General features: G+C 36.4%; 1 protein-coding gene across 6 annotated transcripts in view; it reads right to left on the bottom strand.

Annotated features, from left to right (window-relative positions):
* Window positions 1-25437, bottom strand: part of GLCE (glucuronic acid epimerase) — a 159817-nt gene that overhangs the window by 80995 nt on the left and 53385 nt on the right. For 3 of the 6 annotated variants that reach the window (XM_053593357.1, XM_053593361.1, XM_053593359.1), the window contains exon 2: window positions 9552-9642. The exons of 1 other annotated variant lie outside the window; for it this stretch is intronic. The gene's annotated coding sequence lies outside the window, so the exon portion shown is untranslated. Of the gene's footprint in view, window positions 1-9551; window positions 9643-9733; window positions 9753-16343; window positions 16369-25437 lie in introns of those variants that run through there. 2 more of the 6 variants (XM_053593360.1, XM_053593358.1) reach the window with 2 other exon arrangements.

Raw genomic sequence — 25437 nt, 5'->3', positions numbered from 1 at the left:
TGTGAAGTAAAGATAAAAAGAACTGTACACAGACACCGTATTCTACTTGGTACGTTTGTTTCTAATAGGAGTATGGTTAGCAATTCTGAAACTACTACATAAATATATATAATGAGAGGATCAGGTTTCTTACTGAGAGAAATAAATTCAAATAAGCAAAAGGGGAATAGCAGAATAATCCCCATGGTGCTATACTGGAGTTAAAAGTAAAAGGCATCAGTCTGAACTTTTTTTTTTGGAGACAGAGTCTCACTTTGTCATTCTCGGTAGAGTGCTGTGGTGTCACAGCTTACAGCAACCTCAAACTCTTGGGCTCAAGCGATTCTCCTGCCTCAGCCTCCAGAGTAGGATGACAGGTGCCTAGCACAATGCCTGGTTATTTTTTATAGACGGAGTCTCACTCTTGCTCAGGCTGGTCTCGAACCCATGAGCTCAGGCAATCTACCTGCCTCAGTCTCACAGAGTGCTAAGATTACAGGCATGAGCCACTGCACCCAGCCCAGTATGAATTTTTAAATTAGAAAATTTTAAATGTATATATAGATGGACACAGAAATAAATATAAATGTGTACATGTATGTGGGTTAGTATACACACTTGTATTTCCTAGCTTTGACAGATCAGAGGCCACTCAGTAGCAAAGAGCACACCAGCATTCAGACACTAATTTCCAAATACTACTCTCCAGTAAGATGAACCTGGGTTCTTTGGAGCAGTGGATGATTCCAAGGCTGGAGAAAGGCAAATACAACATGAGCCTGAAGCATCTTAAGAAGCCAGAAAGTAAGAAACTGTTTTTTTAGAAAAAAGGGGCTGGGGGTGGGAGAAAGGTGTTGAAAGGACACAGTGGCCAAGCTAGAAAATTTGTGCAACAAAATAAATACAACAGTACTGATTCTAATCCAGAGAATAAAATAAATATCCACACTAATATAAATAAATATGAGGAAAGACTGAAAAAGGATTATAATTGATAAATGTAGAGTAAATAAGGAAAATAAAAAATTATCATTAGAATACCACAGCTGCTGCAGGCAAAATTCACCAATAAATGCTAAAATTACTGGCCAAAAATTTAAGAACAGGGTATTTGTGGAACCTCAAAGTATTTTCCTCCAAATATTTATTAGTTAAGCCAAAAATATTAACTTTACAATGGAGAAATCTGGCAGATGTCACCATAACCAAGTGATAAAGGTTAATATTACAGGAATAAGACACACTGACAGCACTATATTATGTGATGAGAAAGGCATATCACCTCTGAGGTATTCTTTCCCCAAATCTGTAACTTCACAATCTAATTTTGAGAAAACATTAACTGAGCGACATTTTACAAAACACCTAATAGTCTTCTTCCAAGGTGTGAAAGTCATCAAAGACAAGGAAAGTCTGAGAAACTGTCGGATTAGAGGAAATATCACAAGCAGAAGTAATGTGAGATCCTGAAAAAGGGTATTAGTAGAAAAACTGGTGAAATTCTAATGAAGTCTGTGATTTACTAAGTCAACATTGATTCTCTAGTCTTCATTACTTTAGTCTTGATTACATTACCGTGGTTATGTACGTTGTGAACATCAGAGGAAGCAGAGTGAAGAACGGAAGAAAACTCACTGGACTGTTAATTGTTTTCACAACTTATTTGTTCATCTAAGATTATTTCAAAATAAAAAGTTGTTTTTAGAAAAAGCTTAAACATTAACTTCAAAACATCACTTTAAGATAACAAATTCTTCTAGAACATTTAACAAAGGTAGGTTCCTAACTGAATTGAGCTACGGTTCTCTCACTTCCCAGCAGAACGAGTACAGCAAACAGCAACAGTCATATTTCTCACTCCACATGCTCTTCTAGAACTTTGTCACCTTCTATCAAAAAGTAAAATCTGCTGGGGTGCAGTGCCTCATGCCTGTGATCCCAGTACTCTGGGAGGCTGAGGCAGGAAAACTGCTTGAGGCCAGGTGTTTGAAATAAGGCTAGGCGACATAAACAGATCTTATCTCTAAAAGGGGCGGGGGAGGAAAGGGAGGAAGAAAATTAGCTGGGCGTGTACCAGCTGAGGGTGGAAAATTGCTGGACTCCAGGAGTTTGAGGCCGCAGTAAGCTATGATTGTGCCACTACTGATTCCTTGGAATACCAAAGTACAAGGGAAATGATGCTATGTGACTTTTAAACTAGTTTATAAGAGACAATTCAGCTTCCACTGGCCTTCTCTCAGAACAGTTGCTCTTAGAATATGGCCACCATTTTGTGAGGAAGCCCAAACTACATGGAGAAGGCTATGTGGGGAGGAAGCCAACCCCAAACCCCTTAATCCCATCCAAGCTACCAGCCAACTTCTTGTATCTATTTGCCAGACATGTGTGTCCCCTTGACGCAGATTCTCCAACCTTCCATCAAGCTATCCTAGCTGATACTGCATGGAGCAGAGACAAGCTTTCCTTGCTGTCTCTGCCCAAATTATGGATTCAATGAGCAAAATAAATGGTGGTTGTTGTTTTAAACCACTAGGTTTTTGAGTGGTCTAGTACACAGCCAAAGGCAACTGGAACAATAAGTGTGATGGTAAGAACAAACCAGAAGAGCTAATTTTGTTTTTCAATTAATTCAAAATGAAACCAAAATCCACATGCATTTGAACATTTCACATCTTAAAAATGTTTGTGATAATAATTAAAAAAAACAAAAAGAAATAAATTCAAAAAGCTTAAAGAAAAAACGATCTTTATTCCTCTCTCTAAAGTGTACAACCTTTCTGAACAGCAAATTCGGTAGATGAAATTATTTTTTCTAAAACAGATTTTTATTTAGTAGAAATAAAATGACTGTGTACAAAAGTGTATCATTAAAAAATACATTATTTAACATTTTTAGAGAAAACCCATAGTGGTTGATTAAAGCAAGATGCTTTTACGTTATCTTCTATGAGAAATTTATTTCTAAACTAGTTTTTTTCACATCTATACAGAAATAATATACATCTACATTGTTGTTAGCAGTAAAAGTACTTGTCTCAAAATTTAACATTGCATTTGCTATTTAGCTATTGAAAGGATAGTCTTGTTAATAAAGAAAGATAATCTAGCAAATAAAAAGTTAGAGAAATACACTCATAATATGTAATTGTCCCTTTGAAGAGGAAACTCATAGCACAACTGCAACCTTTGTTTTGTCTTGATTAAACATCTGGGGCTTGACTTTTCTTAAAGATTAACTTGTTATCTCTAATAGGAGTTAATTTTCATAGCCTTGAAGAGTCCTAAGCAGACAGCAGGTGTCCAAGCTCTTCATTTCAGTTCCTGCCAAACCATGTTTCAAGGACTGAAAAACCAGTCTCATTGAGAAGAAAAAAATAAAAATAAAAAACAGGCGTACCAACTTCACAGCCATGTTGGCTACCAGTTGGCTGCTATCACTTTTTCTATTTCTCTTTTCCCTTAAATAAAAACCCTCAATACCTGGGCCTGTGGCTCAGTGAGTAGGGCACTGGCCCCATATACAGAGGGTGGCAGGTCCCAGCCCGGCCCTGGCCAAACTGCAACAACAACAAAAAAAATGGCCAGGCATTGTGGTGGGCGCCTGTTAAAAAAAAAAACACTCAAATACTCTACCCTTTCTGAGCAAACACTTCATTCTCTTGTGTTGTGCCCTTCTCACCCTTGGGAAATAAAATAAGCTTTTTTTCTTCGTCTAATCGTTAATGTAAAATAAACTTTCCTCCTCTTACTATTTTAGTCTTTGGGTGAGAAATCTTTCTCAGCCTGTGTATGAATTCACACCCTAACAGTTACTATAACAGCTCTACAATGGTATCAGTCAGCATCTACAAAAGTAAAAAGTTGACATTCACTTTTAGTCTGAGAACCTTGAAAAATATGAACAGAGAAAATTCTAAAACAAGTCCATTCAGGCCCTTTCTTATCCAGCCATATATACTTTAAAAGACAAGCAGTATATTCAGCATAAAAAAGATTTTCTACCCATCTTTAACTCATAAATTTAACATGAAACTGATAATGACTCAGTATTTCATTTTTGAAATGAAATATTTTATGTTGACTAGAAAAATCTAAATAAAGTTACAGGAAAGAGAAAATCAAAGTGTGACCTTTTCTATAGATTTCCCCTTGTTTTACTTTCAAGTACCACAACTGGAACATAAATCAGTGAAGTTAAAAAAAAAAAGATGCTTTGAGATATGATTTAACAGAGGTAAACAAACAAACAAACAAACAAAACTCAGCAATACCTTCTTATATAATCCATTACCTACAAGAAAATTTTATTTATTCCTAATAAATTATTTTATTCATAAGTCTCGTCTATGAATCAGATAGGTACTCTCTAAATCCAATTCAATTTAGACTATAGCTAATCACAAACATGCTAAGGTGGCCTCATTAACATATGAAAGCTATCAAGATTCCCATCCTTTCTTCTACAGTTTAACTTTATCATCTTTCATAATTCAAATGTATAGGCACTTGAATTCTAAATCCATACTGATTTAAATATAAAATGTATAATGGCATAAAAAGATGTAAAGTGTTTTCTTTCAGAAATATTTCCAGATTTCTGGAAAAGTTCTAAATTTGGGGCGGTGTCTGTGGCTCAAAGGAGTAGGGCGCCAGCCCCATAAGCCGGAGGTGGCAGGTTCAAACCCAGCCCAGGCCAAAAACTGCAAAAAAAAAAAAGTTCTAAATTTGCTGGGCAGCTCCTGTGGCTCAGCGGGTAGGGCGCTGGCCCCATATACTGAGGGTGGTGGATTCAAAACTGGCTCTGGTCAAACTGCAACAAAAAAATAGCCGGGCGTTGTAGTGGGCAGCCTGTAGTCTCAGCGCAGGAGGCTGAGGCAAGAGAATCGTCTAAACCTAGGAGTTGAAGGTTGCTGTGAGCTGTGTGACGCCACAGCACTCTAGAGGGCAATAAAGTGAGACTCTATCTCAAAAAAAAAAAAAGTTCTAAATTTGCATTATAAGAACACAAGCAAAGATACTCAAACTACTATATTAGGAAACCAAATACTCTACATCTCAGTAGCCTGTTTGTCAAATTGTTCTTGATAACACGAAGATTTCAGAAACTTATTTTAGTTTGTTGAGATTACTTGGAAACTAGCAAAAAAAAATTCTTTTTTTTAGATTTTGGTGCCCTAAACAGGGAAATTCCTTTATCTGATATAGGTTGGAAATTTTAATTTATATGACATATTTCAAGAATACACATTTTTTCTTCACCCAACAGTTTCCTGGGAAGTGCAACAAATATTCTTTAGGCCTTCTAGGCTCAAATCTTAATTTTTCTTCTACCTTATGTATTTTAAACACTCAATTTTAGGAATCACAAACAAGTGGTTCAATTTAAACTTCACAGAGAAATGTTAATTCCAACTTTAACCACTAAACATAATCTTATACTAGACTGTTTTCATTTAAAACTTCAAATACTATAAATCACCCATGTTACCAGAACAGATATTAAAAACATACAATCATGGCCAGGCTTGGTGGCTATGCCTATAATCCTAGTATTGGTGGAGGTCAAGGGGGGAGGACTACTGGAGCACAGGAGTTTGAGACTAGCCTGAGCAAAAGTGAGACCCCATCTTTACTAAAAATACGAAAATTAGCTGGGCATTGTGCAATGCACCTGTAGTCCTTAGCTACTTGGGAGGCTGAGGAAGGAGGAACACTTGAGCCTAGGAGTTTGAGGTTGCAGTGAGCTATGATGATGCCATTGCATTCTACCCTGGGGCAGGGGGTATATCTGTTTTGATACAGAATCTGAAAAAAAGATAATAATAATATAACTATTACTCTTTCAAAATGCTACTAGTTCTGTTCAAATTTAGTAGAAAAGATAAAATGTATGTAAAAATATTTGTGTGAATATTTTTAGAGAAGGAATAAGCTTGATCTTTGTCATATAAACTTTTATTTTTAAAAATCAAAGCAAAATCATGTTTTCTATCTAGAAATAAGCACTTGGCATTTAACTGATCACAGCATTAAGTTTTATTTTTAAAATCATTTATTTCAGAAAGCCAGTACCTCTTCTAAAAAAAAGCATAAAGTTTTATTTTTAAAATCATTTATTTCAGAAAACCAATACCACCTTTACTTTAATAAGTTAGGCTTAGTATAGGTACACTTATTTATACACATTTTAAAATCTCTAATTAGTTTTCATATGACAACCTATACTGATAACTAAAACCAGTTTGCTGGTTTTCACATGTCATAATTACACAAAATAGTAAGATACCCTGATTCAGTTTTCCAGGCCAAGGGTCAACAAACTTCTCTAGAAGGGCCAGATTTTAGAGAAATCTGTGGGCCACATAGACAATGCTTTAACTAATGAATTCTGCCACTCTAGTGAGGCAGCTATAAACAATATGTATAATACTAATAAATGAGTGGGGCTATATTTCAATGAAACCTCAGTTACCAAAACAAGTGGCTGTCCTGGGGCTATAGTTTGCTGACTCCTGCTCTAGGCAAACAGATTTGACTATTAAAAAATAACAATAACACCTTCACTGAGTATATAATCACGTTTCCCTTTGCACCTACTAGTTGTTACAAGGATTATTACCGAATTAAATGGTAAATGAACGATAAAATATTTTTTATTTTTACATATACATGTGTTAATTAGGTTTCCATTTTTTTGCCTTCACAAAATTAAAAAGGCTTAAAATTTAGTAACAATAACAATGTTTAAGATAAGGACTAGAAGCAAAAACCTTGTAAAGAATGAATGAACACGAATACATTCAGAAAAGGAATACATCGAAATATTAAACAATAATAATAATGCAAAGAAAGAAACATTCATATTGTCAAATAAGAGTATGTTTATTATAGAATGCTTTGACTTCCTGAGATTCAGTATGGAGTCATCAGTTAACTACTTCTTATTTTTTGTTAAGTATCTAAAAATAGACAACTAATATTTATAAATAAAAGTAAAAGATAAATTTGAAAAACAGATCATGCCAAATCTTATAGACAATAGAAAAAGAAGAAATACTTCAAAATCATACTATTTGATCTGGGTACACCTGCTATTAAAATTGGAGAAAATATATTATTATAAAGGGGAAATTACAAACATCTGTCACTAATAAATGAGTATGCAATATCCTAAACAACATATTAACAAGTTCAATTAAAAATTAATATTTAAGTAATGTACTTTCATCAAAATTAAATCCAATTTATGTGAGAATTAGTCATCCTTTTCTTTTCTTTTTTTCTTTATCTTCTTTTCCTTTCCCTCATCCCTTCCCTCCTCTGTCTGCTCTACCCATCCCCCATGCCCCACCATGTCATTGTCATTACTTGTCTTCATATCAAAATTGAATACATAGGATTCACACTTCTCCATTCCTGTGATGCTTCACTAAGAATAATGTGTTCCACCTCCATCCAGGTTAGTACAAATGCTGCAAAATCTCCATTTTTTACAGCTGAATAATATTCCATCGTATACATATACCACAGCTTACTGATCCACTCCTGGGTTGAAGGACAGTTAGGCTGTTTCCATATTTTGGCAATTGTAAATTGGGCCGTGATAAACAGCCTGGTACAAGTGTCTTTATAATAAAAGGTTTTTTTTCCTTCTGGATAGATGCCCAGTAATGGGATTACAGGATCAAACAGGAGGTCGAGGTAGAGTTCTTTGAGGTTTCTCCATACTTCCTTCCAAAAAGGTTGTATTAGTTTGCAGTCCCACCAGCAGTGTAAAAGTGTTTCTTTCTCTCCACAACTGCGCCAGCATCTGCAGTTTTGAGATTTTGTGATATAGGCCATTCTCGCTGGAGTTAGGTGGTATCTCAAGGTGGTTTTAATTTGCATTTCTCTAACAATTAGGGATGATGAGCATTTTTTCATATGTTTGCTAGCCATTCGTCTGTCATCTTTAGAGAAGATTCTATTCATCTCTCTTCCCCATTGATGTATGGGATTGTTGGTTTTTTTCTTGTGGATTAATTGAAGTTCTGTATAGATCCTGGTTATTAAGCGTTTGTCTGATTCAAAATGTGCAATTGGGTAGGTTGTCTATTTGCTTTGATTGTTGTCTCCTTGGCTGTACAGAAGCTTTTCAGTTTAATTAAATCCCATTTGTTTATTATTACTGTTGTTGCTATTGCCATGGCAGTCTTCTTCATAAGATCTTTCCCCAGACGGATATCTTTCAGTGTTTTTCCTATTCTTTCTTTGAGGATCTTTATTGTTTCATGTCCTAAATTTAAGTCCTTCATCCATCTTGAATCAATTTTTGTGAGTGGAGAGAGATATGGGTCGAGTTTCAGTCTTTTACATGTGGATATCCAATTCTCCCAGCACCATTTATTGAATAGGGAATCTTTCCCCAGTGGACGCTCTTATTTGGTTTATCAAAGATTAGGTGGCTCTAAGTTGTTGATTTCATTTCCTGGTTTTCTATTTGATTCCAAATGTCTATGTCTCTATTTTTGTGCCAGTACCATACTGTCTTGACTACTATGGCCTTGTAATACAGCCTAAAATCTAGTATGGTGGTACCCTTGGCTTTGTTTTTATTACTAAGAACTGCTTTAGCTATACAGGGTTTTTATGGTTCCATACAAAATGCTGAATCATTTTTTCTAAGACTTGAAAGTAGGATGTTGGTATTTTAATAGGGATAGCGTTGAATTGGTAAATTGCTCTGGGAAATATAGACATTTTAACAACGTTGACTCTTCCTAGCCATGAGCATGACATATTGTTCCATTTGTTAATGTCCTCTGCTATATCCTTTCTTAGGGTTTCATATTTTCTTTATAGAGGTCCGTCACCTCTTAGGAATATACTTAGGTATATTCTTAGGTACTTAGGTATATTCCTAAGGTATTTCATTTTCTTTGGGGCTATGGTGAAGGGAGTTGAGTCCTTAATTAACCTCTCATCCTGGCTGTTGTTGGCATATACAAAGGCAACTGACTTGTGGACATTGATTTTATATCCTGAAACATTGTTGTATTTTTTAATGACTTCCAAGAGTCTTGTGGTTCAGTCTTTAGGGTTCTCTAAGTATAAGATCATAACATCAACAAAAAGGGAGAGTTTGACCTCCTCTGCTCTCATTCGGATGCCCTTTATTTTCTTGTCTTGTCTAATTGTATTGGTTAGAACTTCCAGAACTATGTTGAATAGTAACGGTGACAGAGGACAACCTTGTCTGGTTCCAGTTCTAAGAGGAAAAGCTTTCAATTTTACTCCATTCAGTAAAGTATTAGCTGTGGGTTTGTCATAGATAACTTCAATCAGTTTCAGAAATGTGCCACCTATGCCAATACTCCTCAGTGTTCTAATTAGAAAAGGATGCTGGATTTTATCAAATGCTTTTTCTGCATCTACTGAGAGGATCATATAGTCTTTGGTTTTGCTTTTGTTGATACGGTGAATAACGTTTATAGACTTGTGTATATTAAAATGTGTTAATAAAGCACACATTCAAGTATAAGTTTTAAAATGAACAGTTAAGGGTATGATTAATTTATAATAATCAATCTTACCTTAATCAAGTGAAAGAATCTAAACTCTAGTACATCTCTGGTTTCGATTCAAAATATACTGGAATCAAAACTTCAGTTTCTTGTACAATTCCTAAAGAAATACAATTTAAAACTTTAAGTCAGACTCTAGTTCAGATAAAATGGAGTATCACACACCAAGCATGTAAATGTAGCTACGAGACCTAATAGAATCCATGGAGCGGCTACTTAAGAACTCTGAAAAGTAAACAGTAGTAGGCAGATTGGGTAAGTCCTGAATTTGAAACACCATTGCAGCAACAACAGGTTTATCCCTTTCCCCTCTTTTTGTACCAGCCAGATTGAACTTAATGAAGCTTCAGTAGAATCCTCTCTCTAGTTCTGGCTTGTGGAAAGAGAGAAAGAAGTCTCTTAATATTCATTGGAAAGTGTGAAAGTCCCCAGTTTTTTCCTTTTTTCTCTATTCTTTCAAACTGGACACTCACAGCAGCAATGGGAACAAAGGCCATTAGAAGTCTAAAACTCTGGGGGAGGGAAATACACCACTCTGATCACAGAAGCTATGGGTTCCTAACAGTATGTAGTGAATTCCTGTTGTTTCTTTCTCTGTCTTCCTGCCACTTGCCCTGAATATGGGAACAGTTGCAGAAGTGCACATTGAAGAGGGATAAAGGCCCCCCTTTCTGGTTAGAGACTGGAAATGGGGAGCCACAGGGAATCAGAAATTGCTGGGAGATCACAAACAAGGAGGAGATTGGGAAAACAAAACCTCAAAGTTGTTTACATGAATTCCTGGACTCACCCTTTAGTGGCTCATGTGTGGATCTGACCCAAACAAGCACACATGAACTTTGAGAAATGAATTAGGAAATGGACCACTACTCAAGTTCTAGACTGGCAATGTGTGCTGCACATGTGGGGCAGAACTAAATAAAACAGCAAAGGGTTGGAAAATTGAACTGATTCTGTAATCATAACCTGCAGAAACTTGCAGTCTAAATTAAACTGAGTTGAGTACCCACTGAAACAAATACATTAACATTCTGCATAGGATTTAAGTAAGACTCAGAATCTCCTAGAGTAATAGTCAAATGTCCAGAGTAAATCTTAACTTACTAGGTAAACAAATAAATAGGAAAATACCAACTTATATGGGGAAAATGCCAACATCAAGAGAACACATGTGTTGAAATTATCAGGGAAAAAAATACTAAAGATAGTATAGCAACTATTGCTTCAAGAAGTAAGATACTAAGAAGAACCAAATAGAAATCTTAGAAGTGGAAATCAATAACCAAATTTAAAAGCTCACTAAATGAGCTCAATAGAGAATGGAGATGACAGAAGAAAGAAAAACAATGAACTTACTGTAGATGAACATAAATTACCAAACCTGAACAACAAAGAGAAAAAGACAAGGAGGGTGACGGCCCCGGTGGCTCATGCCTGTATCCTAGCACTCTGGTAGGTGGAGGCAGGCCGATCACCTGAGCTCACAAGTTCAAGATCAGGATGAGCTAGAGTGAGACTCCCATCTCTAAAAATAGCGTTTGGTGGGTACTAGCTACTTGAGAAGCTGAGGCAAGAGAATCATTTGAGTCTAAGAGTTTGAGGCTGCTGTGAGCTATGATGCCATAGCACTCTACCAAGGGTGACAAAGTGAGACCCTGTCTCAAAAAAAAAAAAAAGACAAGGAGGGGCAGCGATGAAGAGTGCCACAGGTTCAGTATTTGTGACATTTGAATACCAGCAGGAGAGAAAAAAGTGTTAAGTAATGCTTAAGAAAAAATATTTTATGACCAATATTTTCCAATTTTTTTGAAAGATACAAACTTACAGATTCAAGAAGTTCAGCAAATCCTCAAACAGAATAAATACAAAGAAATACAAAGAAATCCATGCACAGGCACCTCCTAATTAAACTTTATAAAATAAAAGACAAAATTATCTTGAAATTGGGCAGAAAAAGTTAATATTACTTTTAGGGGAAAATAGGATTAAATGATTTGTCTTCAGAAACCATTAAGTCCAGAAGGAAGCAGAATATTTTTAAAGTTCTAAAAGAAAAAAATGTCAGCCCATACTTCTATATTCAGGAAAACATCCTTCAGAGATGAAGTTGAAATAAGCACAATCTCAGGTGAAGGAAAACCAAGACAATGTGTTGACAGCAGAACTACTTTTAAAGAATTGCTAAAGAAAGTTCTTCCAATAGATAGGAAATGATACTAGAAAGAAAATGTGAAACATCAGGAATATAGAAAGAGCAACAGAATGCTAACTATTTCAGCAAAAAATAACAGACTATTTTTATCTTCCTGAGTTCCTTAAAATATGTTTGACAGTGAAAGCAAAATGTACCATACCTGATGAGGCTTTCTATAGATATAGATATATAGATATACATAGATATAATACAATATAAAAGACAAGTACAATATAAGGTGGGGGTGCAAAGAGACTTTTATAGTTTCTGTGTGCCACTTGAAGTAGTAAAATACTGATTATAAGTACTGTGTGAAAAGTTAAGTGTATTGTAACTCCTAAAACAACCATGAAAATAAAACTATATAAAGAGATATGGTTAAAAACACAAGCAATAATAGAATACCTAACCAAAGGAAAAAAAATCAAATAACAAAAAAAGAGGGGAGAGGGAAAACTAAGAAAAGGAAAACAGAAAAATAAATAACAGAAGCAACAACCAAGTAAGAAAATGGTAGAAATAAATCCAAATACCTCAACCATTAAAACAAGTGTAAAAAACAAATTAAAAGACAATAAAAAAAAGAATAGTAGAAAAAAAGTTCTTTAAAAATAATGACACAAATAGTGAGGTTATTGCTGAAAGAGGCCATAACCTAAGGAAAGAAGGAAGCCTCTCAAAGGTGGAGGGGTAAGAAAATGGATTCTCTCCTAGAGCCTCAGAAAGGAGCACAGCTCTATTGACACCTTGACTTTAGCCCAATGAGACTCACTTCAAACTTCTGACTTTCAGAACTATAAGATAATAAATCTGTGCTGGTTTAAGCCACTGTTTGTGGTGGCTAGTTACAGCAGCATTAGAGAGCTTGTTTTAAGGTCCTAGCAGGGGAACCCAGCTAATTATATACCCTTGACTGAAGAGCAGTGCTCCTTTATTGGGGAAGGTCATTGTCTTTGGGAGGGACACACTTGGAGTGGTGAGGGATGAAGGAGACAACCACCTACCCAGCCAGATCAGCCCAATCAACCCTGGCAATCAACAGGGTGATAGATGTCACAGCCAGATCACCCTCACATCCTACAGAAGCATTAGAAACTAATACACAAGGTCATAAAATAAACCTTTATTGACTCAAATGAACTGAAATCATATAAAGTATGATATATTGACCATAACAGGATTAGACTTGATATTAACAATACAAGTGTAACAGAACAATCCAGACTCTAGGAAATTTAAAAACACGCTTATAAGTAAACTATGGATCAAAGAGAAAGTCTCATGAAGAAGTAAATAACATTTTGAATTGAACAAAAATAAAAAGACAACATATTAAAATTTGTGAGATGCAGCTAACACAGTGTTTAAAGGATAATTTATAGCATCAAATGCTTAAATTAGAAAAAACTAACAATCTTTAAGAACTAGAAAAGGAAGAGCAAATTAAACTCAAATCAATTAGAAGGAAGGAAATAATAAAGAGCAGAAATCAAAGAAACTCAAAAGAACAAAACAATATAAAAAAATCAATGAAACTAAAACTGACTCTGAAAGATCAATATATGCAATACAAATCTTTCTAGCTAGACTGATAAATACAAAAAGGAAAAAGACAAAAATTTTCAATATAGGTATATAAAAATGGAGAATTCATTATAGAATCCACAAACATTTAAAAGACAGTAAGGACATACAATGAACAACTCCACATAAACTCAACAACTTAGATTAAATGAACCAATTTCCTAAAACCACAAACTACCAACATTCACTTATAATGATATAAGCTGCGTAGCTCCAAAACTATTGAATAAATTGAATTTTTATTTTAAAACTTTTAAAAAAGGCTTGGGACCTGTAACACAGTGGTTACGGCGCCAGCCACATGCACTGAGGCCGGAAGATTCAAACTCGGCAGGGGCCAGCTAAACAACAACAACTGCAATAACAACAACAACAACAAAAAACAGCCAGGCGTTGTGGCAGGTGCCTGTAGTCCCAGCTACTCGGGAAGGCTAAAGCAAGAGAATCACCTAAGCCCAAGAGTTTGAGATGGCTGTGAGCCGTGACACCATAGCACCCTACTGAGGGCAACATAGTGAGACACTGTCTCAAAAAAGAAAAAGAAAAAAATAACTTTTAAAAAAGAAAATCTTCAGGTCCAAATAGTTTTATTAATAAAATCTATCAAACATTTGAAAAAGAAATAATACCATACCAGTAAGATTGATAAGGAAGAAATAAAACTATCCTGATTTGCAAGTGATAACTGTTTACATAGAAAATTTCAAGGAATACAAACATAAAAAATCTTCTAGAATTAATAAATGAGTTTATTAGGCTGGGTGCAGGGGCTCACCCCTATAATCCTAGCACTCTGGGAAGCCGAGGCAGGTGAATTGCCTGAGTTCACAGGTTTGAGACCAGCCTGAACAAGAGTGAGACCCTGTTTCTAAAAGTAGCCAGGCATTGTGGTGGGTGCCTATAGTCTGGGAGGCTGAGGCAAGAGAATCACTTGATCCCATGAGTTTGAGGTTACTGCGAGCTATGACACCACAGCACTTTACTGAGGGCAGCAAAGTAAGACTGTCTACATAAATAAATGAGTTTATCAAGGAAAAAAAAAATACCACAAGGTCATTTGCACTAGATTATTTATCACAGGTCAATTTATAATCATCAAAGATGTGGAATCAACCCAAGTGTCCATCAACCCACGAATAAATTAATAAACTGTGGGATATATATGCCATGGAATACTATTTAGCTATAAAAAAGATGGAAACTTTATATCTTTTGTATTAATACCTGGATAGAGTTGGAGAATATTCTCTTTAGTAAAGTATCCCAAAAATGGAAAAGTAAGTATCCAAAGTACTCAATACTAATATGAAGCCAGTAGATGATCTAATACAGGCCCACGAAGGAGAAAAACTCAATTTAATTCAAGTTGGGGGGCACAGTGGGCATACTGTAGGGGTACATGGCACAACTCCTGGGTGAGGGGCACAGTCACAAAAGGGATCTCACCTCACAAATGCAAACACTGTAACCTAATCATTTGTACCCTCATAATAATCTGAAAAAAAAAAATACAAGATCAATATCACTTTTCTGTATACTAACAATGAACAATTTGGAATCCCCAAACTGAAAAATAATACCACTCAAAATAGTTCCATAAAAATAAAACACTTAGGTATAAACCTAATAAAATATGTACAGGATCTTTATACTAAAAACCGCAAAATGCTGATACAGTTTAAGCCAAAGAAAACCTAAACCAGTAGAAAGACAGTGTGTATTTATAAATTAGAAAATACAACATAATAAAAATGTCAGTTCTCCTCCAACTGATATAAAAATTTAGTGCAGGGTGGTACCTGTGGCTCAGTTGGTAAGGCGCCGGCCCCATATACCGAGGGTGGCGGGTTCAAACCCGGCCCTGGCTGAACTGCAAACCAAAAAATAGCTGGGTGTTGTGGCAGGCGCCTGTAGTCCCAGCTACTCGGGAGGCTGAGGCAAGAGAATCGCTTAAGCCCAGGAGTTGGAGGTTGCTGTGAGCTGTGTGAGGCCACAGCACTCTACTGAGGACCATAAAGTGAGACTCTGTCTCTACAAAAAAAAAAAAAAAATTTAGTGCAATTCCAATGAAAATCCCAGTTTTTTTGTAGTTATAGCTGAGCTGATTTTAAAATTAACATGAAAAGGCAAAAGAACTAGAGTAGACAAAACTACTTTAAAAAGAAAGTTGGAGGGATTACACTACCTAATTTTAAGGCTTTAAGCTACCCTTTTTTTTTTTCTGCAGTTTTTTGGCCAGGGCTGGGTTTGAATCCACCACCTCTGGCATATGGGGCCGGCACCCTACTCCATTGAACCACAGGCGCCGCATAGCTTTAAGCTATTTTTTCAAAACAGTGTGTATTGGTGAAGGAACAGACACGTAAATCAACAGAGCAGAATACAGTGTCCACAATTAGATCCACACAAACATGGCCAATTGATTTTTTACCATGACGGAAAGGCCATACAATGAAATAAGGATAGTCTTTTTAACAAATAGTGTTGGAAAAACTAAGCATCCATATGCAAAAATAAATAAATAAAATTTCACTTAAACTTCTCATGTTATACAAAAATTAACTCAAAATTGATCATAAACCTAATGTAAAACATCAAACTATAAAACTCATACAAAAAATAGAATTTAAAAAATGACAAAATCTTTGTGACCTGGAGTTAGGCAAAGAGTTCTAAGATATGACACCAAAACACAATCTATACAGTAAAAAGTAATTTTGACTTTATCAAAATTAAAACTTCTTGCTGAGGGATACGGGAGCAAGATGGTGGCCGAGTAATAGCTTCCTTGCATCTGGGCACCGTGACTCTGGGGAGATAGGACTCCAGGCATTTCTGGCTGGTGGGATCTGCCTATCATCACCCCTGAGAGGATACAGGGAGTCAGCGAGAGACTTCTGGAACCCAAGAGGAGGACTAAAACAGTGGAAAACCGGCAGGTGGTCGCGTGTGTTCAATCCGTCTAAACCCACCCGTAACTGTAAGTTCAGTAGCAGCAAGACTGCAAACCAGAAAGGCCTTACCTGTGAACTGTTTTGGTGTCTTTGGACTTGGCACTCAGTTGAACTGCCTTGGGGAGAGCCTGAGCAGGAGTGCAGAGAACTTTGGCCTTTGTCTAGGGCCCCAGTCTGAGCCGCTGAGCCAGACGGAGCTAATAGTGTTTGGCTGTGGGTCACAGGGAGCCACTGTGAGCTATCTGCCCTGGCAAGCTCAGCCCTCAGGGTCGCAGAGACAGAATGGGGGGGAGCTGGTAACCCAGCGACCAAGTAGCCTAAAGGCGGGGTCTGAGCCACCTTGCAGCCCTAACCCTCAGGGGCAGAGTGAGACCCGTTTTGGCACACTGGGTAAGTGGATAGCCACTTCAGCAGTGATTCCAGCGACAAGCACTTTCCTGGGAAAGCTTCTGCTCAGCAAGTGAACAAGTTTAAAGTGTCTTTTAAGTGGGCTGAAGAGAGATTTAGGGTGTCTACCTGCTGGGGTTTGAGAAACCAGCAGCCTCCACTCGTATAAGAACTGTGATTAACATCTCATACCCCAGAAGACCACGTGTTGCCCAGACAATATTCAATAACATATACATACTGCTTTGTTTTTCGTTGTGCTTTTTTTTTGGTTCGGTTCGGTTTTTTTTGTTTCTTTCGATGTTGTTGATGTTGTTTTGTTTTTTAAGTTCAACCTTTTCCATACAGATCCTTTTTCTTTCTCAATTTTTCTAGTTCAATTATAATTTCCCATTGCGGCCTTTTTCAATAATTAGAACTTCATTTTTGCTAGTGTTTCTACCGCTATTATTTGGTTTTCCACCCAATTTTATCCCCGTAAAGTTCTCTGTTTGCTTCTTTTGGTTTGATTTATAGCATTTTTGTCTTTCCTCTCTACTTGGTGGAGGTGGGGTACTGTGCCTGATCAGGTTACCAAAGAGCTGCTAACCTCAAGGGAACCACCCGACTGGGCACCCCCAGAAGGTGGGGTTTTTTTAAGGTTGTGTCAAAGTACCCTACTGTACACCTATATTGCTCTGTCTCCCTCTTTCTGTGCCTCACTTCTTTTTGTCAATATTCCTTTCACCCACCCCCTCTCCTTTCTCTATTTTTCTTTGTTTTTCTTATCACTCGATCCTCCTTTCTTTCATCCCTTTTTTCCTCTTCAACCTTCTCACCCTTCTGGTCCTGTAACCCTTAGTCCACAGGCACGACACCTTAAAGAGCAAGAGGAAGTGATAGGAAAATTAGGGCAGGGAAACAGATAAAAGAAATCACTCATGAGGAAGAATCAGCAGAAAACTTCAGGCAACATGAAGAACCAGTCCAGAACAACCCCACCAAGGGACCATGAGGTAGCTACTGCAGATGATTCCACCTATGTAGAAATGTTAAGAATGACAGAAAGGGAATTTAGAATACACATGTTGAAAACAATGAAAGAAATGATGGAAAAAATGAAGGAAACTGCTAATAAAGTGGAAAATAACCAAAAGGAAATCCAAAAACAAAATCAAATAAGAGAAGAATGATATGAAGAATATAAAAAGGATATAGCAGAGCTGAAGGAACTGAAACAGTCAATCAGGGAACTTAAAGATGCAATGGAAAGTATCAGCAACAGGTTAGACCATGCAGAAGAAAGAATTTCAGAGGTAGAAGACAAAGTTCTTGAGATAACTCAGATAGTAAAAGAGGCAGAAAGGAAGAGAGAGAAAGCAGATCATTCACTGTCAGAATTATGGGACTTTATGAAGCGTTCCAACATACGAGTTATAGGAATTCCAGAAGGGGAAGAAGAATGCCCCAGAGGAATGGAAGCCATACTAGAGAATATTATAAAAGAAAATTTCTCAAATATCACCAAAGATTCTGACACACTGCTTTCAGAGGGATATCGGACCCCAGGTTGCCTCAACTCTAACCAAGCTTCTCCAAAACACATTGTGATGAACCTGTCCAAGTCAAGACAAAAGAAAAGATTCTGCAAGCTGCCAGGAGTAAGCGCCAGTTGACCTACAGGGGCAAATCCATCAGAGTGACCGCAGACTTCTCTAATGAAACTTTCCAAGCAAGAAGACAATGGTCATCTACCTTTAATCTACTTAAACAGAACAATTTCCAGCCCAGAATTCTGTACCCTGCTAAGCTAAGCTTCAAAATTGACAGAGAAATCAAATCATTTACGGATATACAAACATTGAGGAAATTTGCCACAACAAGACCAGCTCTACAGGAAATACTTCAACCTGTTCTGCACAATGACCACCACAATGCATCAGCAGCAAAGTAAGATCTCAGAAATTAAAGGACAGAACCAAACCTCCACACTGATGCAAAAGATAAAACTAAGCAATGGACTCCCACAAAACAAGACGAATAGAATACTACCGCACTTATCAATTATCTCAATAAATGTTAATGGCGTGAATTCCCCACTGAAGAGACATAGATTGGTTGACTGGATTAAAAAACACAAGCTATCCATTTGCTGTCTGCAAGAAACACACCTGGCTTCAAAAGACAAATTAAAGCTCCGAGTCAAGGGTTGGAAGACAATTTTTCATGCAAATGGAATTCAGAAGAAAAGAGGAGTTGCAATCTTATTTTCAGATACATGTGGATTTAAAGCAACTAAAGTCAAAAAAGACAAAGATGGTCACTTTATGTTGGTCAAGGGAAAAATACAACAAGAAGACATTTCAATTCTAAATATTTATGCACCCAATTTAAATGCTCCCAGATTCTTGAAACAGACCTTACTCAGTCTGAGCAATATGATATCTGATAATACCATAATAACAGGGACTTTAACACTCCTCTTACAGAGCTGGACATATCCTCTAAACAGAAATTAAACAAAGATATAAGAGATTTAAATGAGACCCTAGAACAACTGTGCTTGATAGACACATATAGAACACTACACCCCAAAGATAAAGAATATACATTCTTCTCATCACCCCATGGAACATTCTCCAAAATTGATCATATCCTGGGACACAAAACAAATATCAACAGGATCAAAAGAATTGAAATTTTACCTTGTATCTTCTCAGACCATAAGGCACTAAAGATGGAACTCAACTCTAACAAAAATGCTCGACACCCCCAAAGGCATGGAAATTAAACAATCTTCTGTTGAATAACAGAGGAGTGCAGGAAGAAATAAAACAGGAAATCATTAACTTCCTTGAGCATAACAACAATGAAGACACAAGCTACCAAAACCTGTGGGATACTGCAAAAGCAGTTTTGAGAGGAAAATTCATCGCTTTAGATGCCTACATTCGAAAAATAGAAAGAGAGCACATCAACAATCTCACAAGAGATCTTATGGAATTGGAAAAAGAAGAACAATCTAAGCCTAAACTCAGTAGAAGAAAAGAAATCTCCAAAATCAAATCAGAGATCAATGAAATTGAAAACAAAAGAATTATTCAGAAAATTAATGAAACAAGGAGTTGGTTTTTTGAAAAAATAAATAAAATAGATAAACCATTGGCCAGACTAATGAGGAATAGAAAAGTAAAATCTCTAGTAACCTCAATCAGAAATGATAAAGGGGAAATAACAACTGATCCCACAGAGATACAAGAGATCATCTCTGAATACTACCAGAAACTGTATGCCCAGAAATTTGACAATATGAAAGAAATGGATCAATATTTGGAATCACACCCTCTCCCTAGACTCAGCCAGGAAGAAATAGAGCTCCTGAACAGACCAATTTCAAGCACTGAAATCACAGAAATAATAAAAAATCTTCCAACCAAAAAATGCCCTGGTCCAGATGGCTTCACTCCAGAATTCTATCAAACCTTCAAGGAAGAGCTTATTCCTGTACTGCAGAAATTATTCCAAAAAATTGAGGAAGAAGGAATCTTCCCCAACACATTCTATGAAGCAAACATCACCCTGATACCAAAACCAGGAAAAGACCCAAACAAAAAGGAGAATTTCAGACCAATCGCACTCATGAATATAGACGCAAAAATTCTCAACAAAATCCTAGCCAATAGATTACAGCTTATCATCAAAAAAGTCATTCATCATGATCAAGTAGGCTTCATCCCAGGGATGCAAGGCTGGTTTAACATACGCAAGTCCACAAACGTTATCCACCATATTAACAGAGGCAAAAATAAAGATCATATGATCCTCTCAATAGATGCAGAAAACGCATTTGATAAAATCCAGCATCCTTTTCTAATTAGAACACTGAAGAATATAGGCATAGGTGGCACATTTCTAAAACTGATTGAAGCTATCTATGACAAACCCACAGCCAATATTTTAATGAATGGAGTAAAACTGAAAGCTTTTCCTCTTAGAACTGGAACCAGACAGGGTTGTCCTCTGTCACCTTTACTATTCAACGTAGTGCTGGAAGTTCTAGCCTATACAATTAGGCAAAACAAGGAAATAAAGCGAATCCAAATGGGAGCAGAGGAGGTCAAACTCTCCCTCTTTGCTGACGACATGATCTTATACTTAGAGAACCCCAACGACTCAACCACAAGACTCCTAGAAGTCATCAAAAAATACAGTAATGTTTCAGGATATAAAATCAATGTCCACAAGTCAGTAGCCTTTGTGTACACCAATAACAGTCAAGATGAGAAGCTAATTAAGGACACAACTCCCTTCACCATAGTCTCAAAGAAAAGGAAATACCTAGGAATATACCTAACGAAGGAGGTGAAGGACCTCTATAAAGAAAACTATGAAATCCTCAGAAAGGAAACAGCAGAGGATATTAACAAATGGAAGAACATACCATGCTCATGGATGGGAAGAATCAACATTGTTAAAATGTCTATACTTCCCAAAGCAATCTACCTATTCGATGCCATTCCTATCAAAATACCAACATCGTACTTTCAAGGTTTGGAAAAAATGATTAGGCGTTTTGTATGAAACCGGAAAGAACCCCGTATAGCTAAGGCAGTTCTCTGTAACAAAAATAAAGCTGGGGGCATCTGCATACCAGATTTTAGTCTGTACTACAAAGCCATAGTGGTCAAGACAGCATGGTACTGGCACAAAAACAGAGACATAGACACTTGGAATCAAATTGAAAACCAAGAAATGAAACTAACATCTTACAACCACCTAATCTTCGATAAACCAAACAAGAACATACCTTGGGGGAAAGACTCCCTATTCAATAAATGGTGTTGGGAGAACTGGATGTCTACATGTAAAAGACTGAAACTGGACCCACACCTTTCCCCACTCACAAAAATTGATTCAAGATGGATAAAGGACTTAAACTTAAGGCATGAAACAATAAAAATCCTCCAAGAAAGCATAGGAAAAACACTGGAAGATATTGGCCTGGGGAAAGACTTCATGAAGAAGACTGCCATGGCAATTGCAACAACAACAAAAATAAACAAATGGGACTTCATTAAACTGAAAAGCTTCTGTACAGCTAAGGAGACAATAACCAAAGCAAAGAGACAACTTACACAATGGGAAAGGATATTTGCATATTTTCAATCAGACAAAAGCTTGATAACTAGGATCTATAGAGAACTCAAATTAATCCACATGAAAAAAGCCAACAATCCCTTATATCAATGGGCAAGAGACATGAATAGAACCTTCTCTAAAGATGACACACGAATGGCTAACAAACACATGAAAAAATGTTCATCATCTCTATATATTAGAGAAATGCAAATCAAAACAACCCTGAGATATCATCTAACCCCAGTGAGAATGGCCCACATCACAAAATCTCAAAACTGCAGATGCTGGCGTGGATGTGGAGAGAAGGGAACACTTTTACACTGCTGGTGGGACTGCAAACTAGTACAACCTTACTGGAAGGAAGTATGGAGAAACCTCAAAGCACTCAATCTAGACCTCCCATTTGATACTGCAATCCCATTACTGAGCATCTACCCAGAAGGAAAGAAATCCTTTTATCATAAGGACACTTGTACTAGACTGTTTATTGCAGCTCAATTTACGATCGCCAAAATGTGGAAACAGCCTAAATGCCCACCAACCCAGGAATGGATTAACAAGCTGTGGTATATGTATACCATGGAATACTACTCAGCCATTAAAAAAAATGGAGACTTTACATCCTTCGTATTAACCTGGATGGAAGTGGAAGACATTATTCTTAGTAAAGCATCACAAGAATGGAGAAGCATGAATCCTATGTACTTTATTTTGATATGAGGACAATTAATGACAATTACGGTTATGGGGGGAAGCAGAAAGAGGGATGGAGGGATGGGGGTGGGGCCTTGGTGTGTGTCACATTTTATGGGGGCAAGACATGATTGCAAGAGGGACTTTACCTAAAAATTGCAATCAGTGTAACCTGGCTTATTGTACCCTCAATGAATCCCCAACAATAAAAAAAAAAAAACTTCTTGCTGTAGGAAAACATCTTTAAAAAATGTATCTATAGGCAGGGAGACGATATTTGCAAGTCACCTACGGAACAAAGGATTTGTATCCAGAATACACAAAGAATTCTCAAAAGTCAACAGTAAGAAAAACAATATAATTTTAATATGCAAAAAAGTACATAGATTAGAATAGCTAAAACTAATCAACCAGCCAACCACTGCAATATCAAATATTCCCAAGAATGCAGAGTAATGGGAATTCTCATTTGCTACTGGTGAAAATAAAAAATGGACAACCACTTTGAAAGACAGTTTGGCAGTTTCTTATAATTAAATACGTTATATACTTACCGTATGACCCACTAAGTGAACTCCTAAATATTTTGTCAAGTGAACTGAAAATGTCTACCAAAAATCCTGTACATGAATATTTAATATAGCTTTACTCATAATCTCCAAAACCTAGAAACAACCAAGATGTCCTTCAATAAATAAATGGATAAATAAACTGTGGATAGAATACTATGCAAGCATAAAAAGGAATGAGCTATTTGATTAATGAAACAACATGGATAAATCTTAAGTGACTGAATAAATAAATGGAAGGGAAGGGATAAAAGCTTCCATTCAGAAGACATCCTAATAACCTATGTAGATATATCCCATCCATGAGATGAAATAATCTCCCCATCTCCTCAAGTATGGGCTGAAATTAGCAACTCACTTCTAAAGAACAGAATATCAAAAGACAAAAATATTGACTTTACAGCAGAGAAATATGGCAAATACTACTGTAATCCAGCGATATCATCAGGTACTCCCTGCTAAGACATGAGAAGGGCACATCCCTCTGTGATATTCTTACCTAACACCTATAAACTCAGTCTAATAACAAGAGTAATTCAGACAAACAAACTGAGGAGCATTCTACAAAACATCTGACTTGTAGCAGTAGTCAAAACTATCATGATCATGAAAAACAAAGAAAGACACAGAAACTCTCAGACTATAAAAGACTAAGAAGACATGACAAATACAATGTGGAATCCTCGACTGGATCCTGGAATAGAAGGAGACTAATGGAAATTCTGGCAAAATCGAAGTTTGGAAACTGGAGTTTAATTAATAGGAAAAGACCAATGTTGGCTTCTTGGTTTTGATAAATGTACTTGGTTTCGGTTTTATAAAATGTTAGCATTATGGGAAGCTGTCAGGGATATAAAGGAACTCTGCATAATCCTTGTAACTTTTATAAATCTAAAATTATTCCAAAAGATTGCATTTTTTCTTAAATTGACAAAAGACCCAAATAGATCCTTCACCAAAGAAGATAAAAAAAGCACATGACAAGATGCTCAACATCTTTACCTATTAGAAAAATGCAAATTAAAACCATCAGATACCATTGCAGATCTATTAGAATGGATAAAACTTTTTTTAAAAACTGATCATACCATGTGCTAGAAGTATGCAGAACAACCAGAACACTTACATACTGCTGACGGAAATATAAAACAGTATAGCCATCTTAGGAAACAGTTTGGTAATTTCTTATAAAGTTAAATATATACTCACCACATGACCTAGCATTATCATCCCTAAAAATTCATAGTTATACAAAAGCCAGTACACAAATGTATATAGTAGCTTTATTCAAAATAGCTAAAAAATGGAAATAATCAAAATGTCCTTCAACTAATGAACTGATAAACTGTGGTACACCTATACAACCGAATACTACCCAGCAATAAAAAGGAATGACATTCCAATATACAGAACAACTTACATGAATCTTAAAAGGCACTATACTAAGTAAACACATGTATAATAGTCTCAAATGGCTTCGTGCTATATGATTCCATTTAATGACCATTTTTTTAAAAAGATAAAAGTAAAATGATAAGAGTGTGGTTGCCAGGGATTAGGGGGCTAAGGAGATGGTATGACTACACAGGGATGACACGATGTAGTTTTTTGAGCTAATGAAACTGCTCTGGATACTGACTGTGATGATGGTTACATGGATCTAGGCATATGTTGAAATACATCAACTATACATATCAAAGGTCAGTTTTATTGTAGGTTCATTAAAAAAATAAAATTTCTGATACTTAAAAAGACCTTTAAGTTTTTAAGGCTTTTCCAGGATATTTAGTTTAAATTTTACAGTTTACAAAAATCCTCTTGTTTATTCTTCCTACTTCTAAGATGGAGCAAGTGACAAACTTCTTAGCTCAGTCCTAACACGAAAATTCACCATGGGGATCAATAGCCTAAGTGTTAGTTTCACTAGGCAATGCATCACCTATAAAAGAGTCTAACCTGCTAACCACCCAAATCCCACCTAATTGAAAAGTAAACCCTGACATCTGCTTAGTGGCATCGTAAAAGAACTTTCATTAAATAACTTTTTTTTTTTTTTAGAAAAATGATACTGATTTACGGTCAGAGGAGGATATGGGGGTGTGGGAGTGGGAGATGTGATTAATGCTACTTCAACTACACAGAAAAAATTCTGAAAATGTAAAAACAATCTTCAGTTTCTAACTTTATTATCAGGAAAAAAAAACAGTTGCTTTGAGTAAGTAGGATGAAGCAAGCAAGGATGTAAACCAGAAAACATTAGTATTTCAGAAGGAATTCTACTATTCTCCAAGAATTTAGTTTGCCTCAACTAATACAGTAGTACTGCTTCCAGGGAATTATTGTTATACTACATATGCATCTGGTCCCAAATTAAAATCCATATAGTACAGAAATTA

The sequence above is a fragment of the Nycticebus coucang genome, chromosome 6 (genome assembly GCF_027406575.1).
Source record: "Nycticebus coucang isolate mNycCou1 chromosome 6, mNycCou1.pri, whole genome shotgun sequence".
NCBI lineage: Eukaryota > Metazoa > Chordata > Mammalia > Primates > Lorisidae > Nycticebus > Nycticebus coucang.
Note: the sequence above shows the minus strand (reverse complement) of the source record. Positions and strands in the feature narration are given on the sequence as shown.